This window comes from Mauremys reevesii, linkage group 7 (assembly GCF_016161935.1).
Source record: "Mauremys reevesii isolate NIE-2019 linkage group 7, ASM1616193v1, whole genome shotgun sequence".
NCBI classification, from domain to species: domain Eukaryota; kingdom Metazoa; phylum Chordata; order Testudines; family Geoemydidae; genus Mauremys; species Mauremys reevesii.
In genome coordinates, this window is record NC_052629.1 from 95,255,242 (window position 1) to 95,264,465 (window position 9,224).

The window sequence follows — 9,224 nt, forward strand, 5'->3', positions numbered from 1 at the left end:
GAGATTCCCACATAAGATTTCATCTCCGCAAGCTGGGGCTGTAAGTAATATAATAATATGTAGCTCTTATTAGTAGATTGCAAAGCGCTTTACAAAGGAGGTCAGTATCCTGATTCCCATTTTTACAGGTGGGGAAACTGAGACACAGAAAGGTGAAATAACTTGCTCAAGGTCACCAGTTGGCTAATGGCAGGGCTGGGACTAGAGAACAAGTTTCCTGAATCAAAGGCCGGTGCTTTAGCCACTAAGCATCACTGCCTCCTCCTTAAGTCAAATACCATCAGACGCATGATAAAATCATGAGAGTTATTAAAACCTGAATTGGTAAACATGAATGACTGAAGCTCTTCACAACCTTCTTGTGAGGTTGATATTAGAACAGACGGCTCTTACAGCTGGCCTGCCCTTTGAAATAAATACACAGTTCAACAACGCAGAAAAATTCACCAACTAATTTTCTTTAAACAATAACTGGTGCCCCAAAAGACACTACAATTAAGGCAAAGCGATATAGGAGGCAGTGGGGCTGAGTGGCTAGAGTAATGACTCAGGAGACCTGGGTTCTATTCCTGACTCTGCTCTGTGACCTTAGACAATTCAATTCTCTGCCTCGGTTTCCCTTCCCACTCTTTGTCTTGTCTGTTTAGCCTAGATGCTCTCTGGGACACTGCCTCTTATGATAGGACCCTGATCTGTGTTGGAGCATACAAATCACAAAGAGAGAAATGTGAGAGCTTTAAAAAGGGTCCAGATTAGGACTACCTGCAGCTCATGGAAAGCAAGGGCAAAAAGCTAAAGCATAGTCTATTAGACTGTGAGCTTGTCCAGGCAGGGGCTGTCTACTGCAGTGCCTAGCACAATGGGGCCCCATTCTCAGTCGGTCCCTAGGGGCCACCATAATAAATGTGATGAATAGTAATAAGGGCACAGGGGAAGGAGAGGACTGAAAATTATCAATGGAGCCGGCAGCTTTCCTGTGGCCATGTCCAATTTAGTTTAATTAGTAAACATGGTTTTCTGAGAGCAGCCTTGGAGAGGATTTTAGAGCTATTTGCTGCCGCGGTTGGCGCCTGTGGTGCTGCCAGCAGTGATTAAAGCTTGTCCGCCTTTGAAGTGGGTTGGGTACTCGCAGAGCTGTCGCTAGCAGGGCTAGAAGTCCATGGCTTGGGCTGGAAGGGAACTGCTAGGTGTAAAGCTTTCTGGAAGCAGCCTCCCTTTCATCATCACTGAGTCAGAACTCTTCTCTCCATATAAATGAGCTTTTCATAGCTCCCCTCTGTGCCACTGTGGTCATAGCTTGGCAAAAGCTGGAGGGATGTACCTAGCTTCCATTTAACTTCAGGGAAGAAGGGGGGGTCTTGTGGTCAAGGCACTTGGCTGGGCTTCAGGAGATCTCCATTCATCTCTCACTTTGCCACAGCTTCTATGTGTGACCTTGGTCAAGTCACTTAATTCAGTGGGAGCTGTGTGGCTAACTCCCAAATGGGCCTTTTAAAACCCAAGAACGACTTTCTCTCTGGGCCTCACCTCCCCATCTGTGAAATGGGGATAATAATTCTGCCATGTCTATTTAGATTGTGAGCTTTTTGGCTCCGGGAGTGTGTCCCCCCTATGTTTCTGTACAGCACCTTGCAGAACGGAGCCCTGATCTCAATTGGGGCTTTTGCTCTGTCATAACACTACTTCTGCTGCATACACCAAGCATTGTCAGTAATGCAGCAGCTTGTAAGAGTCAGCAAGTCCCAGCTGCAGCATACAATAAGCTATCCACTACCTAACAAGTTGAGTCATATTTTTACTAGAACAACTCATTAGTAAGAAGCAAGCATTCAACTTCTCTCCTACTGCCAGGCGTGAACCCAGCGCTGCTTCCTCTTCTGCTGATTCTTCATTTTTCTGCATTTATAATGAGCCCAAGCAATGTCTCTAATCGCCAAGTCTCAGAGTGGAAATCTGATTCCCCTCCCTTATAGGGATTCTCCCTTCTGCCCCCGCTGAAAAGGATGGCTCCAGATTCCTTTCCATCCCAGTCATCCTTCCCTTTAAGCTTGCTCCGTGCCTGCATTTCCCTAGCTCTCTACATGGACTGTGGCTGGGTCTGCCCCAGGAAATCTCCCATCAGCTGCAATTTTTGGAGCACTAGTGTAGGCGAGGGGGTGGCATTTCAGCCACCAGGAAGTTTGACCTTGCTCAGAAGTAAGAGGGGTTAATCCAGCAGTATATCAACTGGGAGGAATGACAGCCTTGTGGGTAAGGCACCGGACTGGACTGGGACTCAGTGGCTCTAACCAAGATCAGGGCTTCTCTGGGGTAGGCACCATAAAGACATAGTAAGAGACAATTGCTGACTTAAAGAGCTTGCAATCCAAATAGACACAGGCAGGGTTGCTATCCCATTTTCAGGTGGGAACACTGAGGTTAAATTACTTAATCCAAGTCACCCGAGGAGTCCCTGGCAGAGCTGGGAATTGAACCCACATCTTCCAAGACCCACTTCAGGGCCATCTCCCCTTCTGTGTTTTTCTGTCTTGTGTCCGGTGTTGTATGTTTTATGGGGCTGTGCCTCATGAATAATAATGACATGATGCAAAAAGCTGCCAGCCAGCCACGCACATGGGAATCAGCTGTGAGACAACGCTTGGTAATGTAGGATTTTAGTATAAAACTTCTCCCCAGTGCATCCTGCTCCTTCAAGTGGTTGGTAACGATCACATACCTGGCCTGGCAGGACACAGGTGAGGTGACCTCATAGGACTCCTACTGGAACACAGTGGTCATAGATTTTGCTGCTTAAAGCTCCCAGCCCCAGGACTGGATTAAGGCAATGTGTCGTCCTGGGCATACCACAACATGTGACCCCCACGGTTCTGCCCTTAGGAGTAGCCGGAGCTGCAACAGGTGTTCCTCTCTCCCATGCCCCAGACATCGAGGGAGAGGTGGCATGGGCCTGTAGCTCTGTGCCTTGATCCAGCCCAGCCTGAAGATCAGATTTGATTTAATGCTTCCCATCTGGAGCCCAAAATAAAAACCTGCTCCACCCACTGCAGGCGTAGGGTCAGAAGTCAGTGATGGGAGGAAATGTTTGAGGTTTCCTCTGCCAGTGGTTTATTTAACTGTTTCCCCCCCCAGCAATCTGGGGCAGCATGTTCTTTGTTATTTGTGTTTGTTTAGATTTCATCTGGAATGCATTTCAGAACAGAAAGAGTCAGACTTTGGCCCCTGTCCAGCTGGCAGTGCTGATAAAGCCAGATAGAAAAATGGAGATGATATGAAGGAGGGTGGGTGCAGAGCAGGGCTTACTGGAGTTAAGGGGTCTGGGTTCCATTAATGCCTCTGGAAGAGGGTATATTTCTCAGTGGTTACAGCAAGGCACTACAGATCAAGGCTCCTGAGTTTCTCTTTCTAGCTTCGGAAGGGAATGAGATCTAGTGGTGGGACTCCTGGGTTCTGTTCCTAGTTCCAAAAGAGCATGTTGGTCTAGGGGTTAGAGTAGCAGGCTGGGAATCAGGATGCCTGGGTTATGTTTTTGGCTATGGGAGGAGAATATGGTCTAGAGAAGAGGTGAGCAAACTATGGCCCACGGGACCGTTCTGCCCGGCCCCTGAGCTCCTGCCCCGGGAGGCTAGCCCCCAGCCCCTCCCCCGCTGTCCCTCCTGCCCCACAGCCTCAGCTTACTGTGCTGCTGGCACAATGCTCTGGGTAACCAGCTCCTGGGGTAGCGCAGCTGCAGAGCCCGGCCTGGCCCGCTGTGCAGTGCAGTGCGTGGCTGGCTCCAGCCGGGTAGTATGGCTGCCTGTCCTGGTGCAGCCACGCCGCCAGCCACTAGTGCTCCACGCAGTCAGGAAGGGGGTGGGGGGTTGGATGGGGCAGTGGGGGGAAGTTAGGGATGGGGGGTCTGGGGGCAGTCAGGGGACAGGCAGAAGGGGTGGTTGGACGGAGCAGGGGTTCCGGGGGCAGTCAGGAAGGAGAGGGGGGGTTGGATGGGGCAGATGGGTGCAAGTTAGGGGTGGGGTCTGGGGAAGTCAGGGAAAAGGTGGTTGGATTGGGCAGGGGTCCCGGGGCAGTCAGGAATGAGGGGGTTGGATGAGGCAGAGGGGGGCAGTTGGGGTGGGGGGTCTGGGGGCAGTCGGGACAGACAGCAGGGGGTGTTGGGGTGAGAAGCAGGGGGGGTCCAATAGGGGGCCGGGGCCAGGCCATGTCTGGCTGTTTGGGGAGGCATAGCCCCCCATAATCAGCCCTCCATACAATTTCTGAAACCCAATGCAGCCCTTGGGCCAAAAAGGTTGCCCACCCCTGGTCTAGAGGGTGAAGCAGCAAGATGGGAGTCAGGTCACCTGGGCTCTGCATCTAGCTCTGTCACTGACTTGTGTGCGGCCTTGGGGACCAGCCACTTCCTTTCTTTGTGGCTTCCCTGTTGTGACATTAGGATAAGAATACTGAAGCACTTGAATCTACTTAGGTTCTTATGCCCCTATGACCATAGTATCTGAGTGATGGGAACGTCAACTGGATACGCACTAGAGCAGTGTCAAATATTATTATACACAGCCAGGCTGACATACTATTGATCTCTTTTCTTCCAGTGCCTGTGCAGGGCAATTCACATCTCCCCTTACCTCGCAGTGTGGTTTTCCTGTGCACCTGGTCTGAGGGTGCAGTCTTTCTCTAATCCAGTTGTTTTTTATGAGTCCATCAATCCTGGATTTGGACAATATTCAAAAAAAGGATCTAGTCCCCTTTTTCTACTTGGCTTATCCCTACCTTTGTGCATCCTCTTCCCTTGTTACTTTCCTCTCTTCAGCTGCCCATCCACCTTGCTAACCTGCTGGAGCTTTGTGTCTTTAGGACACCCTTGCTATAGCTTTGTGTATTATTCCTAGTGGGATTGGACATTCTTTAGGGCAGGGACTGTGTTTTTATTATGTGTATGTACAGCGCCTGGCACAGTGGGGCCCTGATCCCTGACGAGTCTCTAGGTGCTACTGTCATACAAATAAATAACAATTCTAGTAATTATGCTTTTAAAACCATTGCTAGACATACTAGAGAATGAAGTGCTAGTTCCAAGCAGCAACCTCAGGGAATCATGTTGCTTAACATTTGGTGAGCAAGCCCAGGTGCTGCAGGCAGTGATGGGAGTTACCACCAGGGGACGCTTTCCCCTCTGAGTCAGTGGGGACTCCAAAGACACAGTGCCATCCTAGGGGTTGATGTGCTTCCATGCAGTGGTGTGGGGACTCATTTAGGGGTGCTGTCCCTTCTGAATTACTGCTAAGCTCAATGGCTCCCCCGAAGTGCTAGGGGGCACTGCGCTTCAAGGAGCAGTGTGGGGATGCTCTCCCCTCAGTCAGTACTGACCCTGGTGCCTCAGTGAGTTGCTACTGCTCTCTGTGCTGCAGGGAGCAGGGTGGGTGACTGAGCAAGTGCCATTTGGAGTCAGTACTGACCCATACCTTAGCTGCTGGAGCAGCTGTAAAACAGATGTTCCTTGACCGCATGTGGCTATTAAAAAACACCCTGTATGTGGTAATTCAGGGGACCAATCCAAATTCTAACTCCAGTATTTACCACTCTCTAAAAGTCATGCACGGCATTCTCCTTCATGTCCTATCCTAAATTGTTGTATGCTGTAGCTGTACCATGTTCATCCCCAGAGGTGGCTGCATTTCCACAAGGGGTAGAGCAACGTGTACGTGTTCTACTCTGTGTGTGCATTCTCCTCCTCCGCCTTGTGCTTGCATTCACTGCTCTGCAGTCCTTGCTGATACAGACAAGTTTTCTCTCCTCTGTCACAAACACTTTTACTAAAGAATGGGATTGTTTGCCAGTTGTTCCGTTCCACAGAGCTCAGCTTTCCAGACTCTGGGCTGATAAAATCAGACACGCCCAGCTGCACATCTGTGGCAGATTACCCCTTACTTGTACTGAAGGAAAAATCTTCACCAAATGACTCAACTCTGGAACAATTTATTTTGCACTTTAAATTTGGTGCTGGGTTTAAGAGGCTAATTGTCTCCCAAGCCTGAGGAATTTCAAGCGGCCAGATTATTAAAAAACTGCTTTCAAAACTGAGGCAGCAGAGAAGGGATGAGTGCATGGACTTGGTTTAGATCAGTGGTTCTCAAACTTTTGTCCTGGTGACCCCTTTCACATAGCAAGCCTCTGAGTGCGACCCCCCATTATAAATTAAAAACACTTTTTTATATATTTAACACCATTATAAATGCTGGAGGCAAAGCGGGGTTCAGGGCAGAGGCTGACAGCTCGTGACTCCCCCATGTAATAACCTCGTGACCCCCTGAGGGGTCCTGACCCCCAGTTTGAGAACCCCGGGTTAGATTATTGTGTTCTCACTTCCTGCCTCCGATTCCTTTGAAATCCATTATGTGTTTATTTGTTCTCAAATTTATCACTACCATGTGAAGTGCTGGCAAAATAAATAAGACTCGTTGGCAAGGTGGATCCTACAGCAAGCAAGCTATGTGGCCAGGAGTGGTTAGAGCAGGGGATAAGGAGCCAGGACTCCTGGCTCTGTCACTGAGAGTATGTCTGCACTGCCATTAAACCCCCATAGCTAGCCTATGTAAGCTGACTTAGGCGCATGGGGCTCAGGGCATGGGGCTGTTTAATTGCAGTGCAGTAGACATTGAGGCTCAGGCTGTAGCCTGGGACCTGTGAGGAGGGAGAGTCCCAGAGCCTGGTTTCTGCCCAGACATCTACATTGTATTTAAACCGCCCCATGAGCCTTGGGAGCCTGAGTCAGCTGACCTGGGCCAGCTATGGTGGTTTAACTGCAGTGCAGACATAGTCTGGCGGACGTGGTGGGTTATGGTAAAGTGCCTCAATTTTCCCAGTGAGGACAATACCAAGTGAAATGCTTTGAGATCCTTGCATGACGGTGCTACAGGCAGACAAAGGATCATTATCTGCAACCAGGTTCTGCAGCAGCAGAAACTCTGGTCCCTGTCCCAGCAGCTATACTAAGCTTTGGCTTTGCTGCAGCTGTTGGCACCTACAGTCAATGTTTTGCAACAATATAAGCTTTGCAATGGGATAGGTACTTCTGCAACTTTCTTTGGCAGCGCTGTACACTCCTGGTTTGGATAGAGACACAAACTCATTCACAAATAATCTCGTTTACAGGCTTTTTAAAGATGACCTGGCACACAGGCAGCATTTGTAACAAATGTTTAATTGAGTGGAGTGGCTGATATCAACCTTGCAGAAACCTCAAAAGTGTTTTTTTTGTGCTGTGTGAATCTGAAGAGCTGTAGGAAATCCAGCAAGACACGGTACCTCGGGACTGTGTGGTGTGTGTGTCTGCCAACTTTCTGATGTCTTTATCTCTTCTGAAAAGTGTTATGTTTGCCACGGGGAAAACAAACAGCACCTTCTCCCTGGAGTGATTTGTGGCCCTGCGTAAATAAATGTGGTTTTGTGCTTATATAGGAGTAGTTCTCAAGGCGGTAACTACGAGGGTTAGAAACATACTTTTTAAAAAATGAAATGTGAGATTCTTGTGCAATCGCATGACTAGAGAAGCTGGGCTTTAAGGAAAACATCCAATGTATTGCAAAACTTGCAAAAATTATAAGAGTTGGCAACACTCGGCTATCCCAATTCTAGTGCCCACATTTTAAAAAGGAAGTTGGAAAATTGGAGAAGGTCCAGAAAAGTGACACAAAAATGATTTGAGGCTACAGAAAATTCCTAACAGTGAGAGACTGAAAGAGCTCAATGTGTTTAGTTTATCAAAAAGAGATTGAGAAGTGGCTTGATTACAGAGTTTCACAGGAAGAAAACACCAGGCTCCTTAGCCTAGCAGAAAAAGGCAGAACAAGAACCAATGGCTGGAAACTGAAGCCAAACAAATTCAAATTAGAAATTAGGAAATTCAATTTCCCAGCACGGGTGATTAACCATTGGAACAAACTCCCAGGGGAAATGGGGGATTCTCTCTCTCTTGCTGTCTGCAAATCCAGACTAGATGCCTTGCTGGAAGATGTCAAAGCTTAACACAAATTGTGTTTTGTCAAAAACAAATTACTGGGCTCAGTGCAGGGGTGAGTGAAATTGAATGGCCTGTGATGTTCAGGAGGTCAAATTTAAACTCTATTAACCTATTAAAATTCCAGTGTAGATGATACATGTTTATGTTTTCCTTCTGTTCAAGTTCTTATACTCCATCCATTTTGCGCACCTCTGCTTTCCTGTAATAACCTAAAGTGTTGTTGGCTAAGAACATGCTGCTTAAAATATATGGAGTCAGATCCTCAGCTATTGTAGATCAGACACCATGGGCCTGATTTATAATTTACATCAACTAAGGATATGGTCCAGAGAGTTTTAATCTCACCGAGTCCCTCTTAGGCCTAGTTCTACACACAAAGTTGCACCCATTTAACTAAATGGGTGTAACACCACACCTCTAATTAAATCAGTGCATCTTCTTTATTTAGATTAAACTCTTTAATACTAATGAAGATGGAGATACAATAAGAGTTTTTAATATCAATAAATACCCAGGTTATTTCCAGCAGGGGCTGGTGAAGGCTCAACTGAAACACAATTTTGTGAGCAGCTTGTCCAGTGAAAGTTGGCTGAGAAGTTACAGCGATGTCATGCCGCAGGCATACTGATTTATATGTTTTATTTAGATGGATGACTAATTGGCTTAGCTCTGTGCACTGGATCCCTAAAGAATCCATGCTCTTTGGGTCTGCTCCAAAGCCCATTGAAGTCAATGGAAAGACTCAGCAGGCGTGTTGGGTCAGGCACTTTATGCATAAACCATGCACTTTGTTTTCCGAGAATCAACGCCCTTTATGCTGAGGCAATCTGTGCATTTTGTTCACTGAGAGAGCATGCATGTTGCACTGTTGAGAAACTCTTGTGATTTGATCATGAGTCTTGTGATTTTGGTGTTTTCCCTAAAGCCACAGCTACTGGAATCAAGAGAATGCATGAATATCTCAGCTTCAATTAAAAAAAAAAAAAAGGTATGTTTCTAGTCCGAATGGCTGCAGAGAGAAGTTGAAAAACATGAAAATAGAGTATCCTAAAGATTCAGAACCCAGAAGGCAAATTAAAAGAAATGACAATTTAAAAAATAATCTCATAATTTTCAATACAATCTCATGATTTGAGGGTCCTGGCTCATAATTTCTGATCATCTAGGTGATTTAGGAGCAGAAGTTCTACTGAATGGCAATGGGACTGTGTTT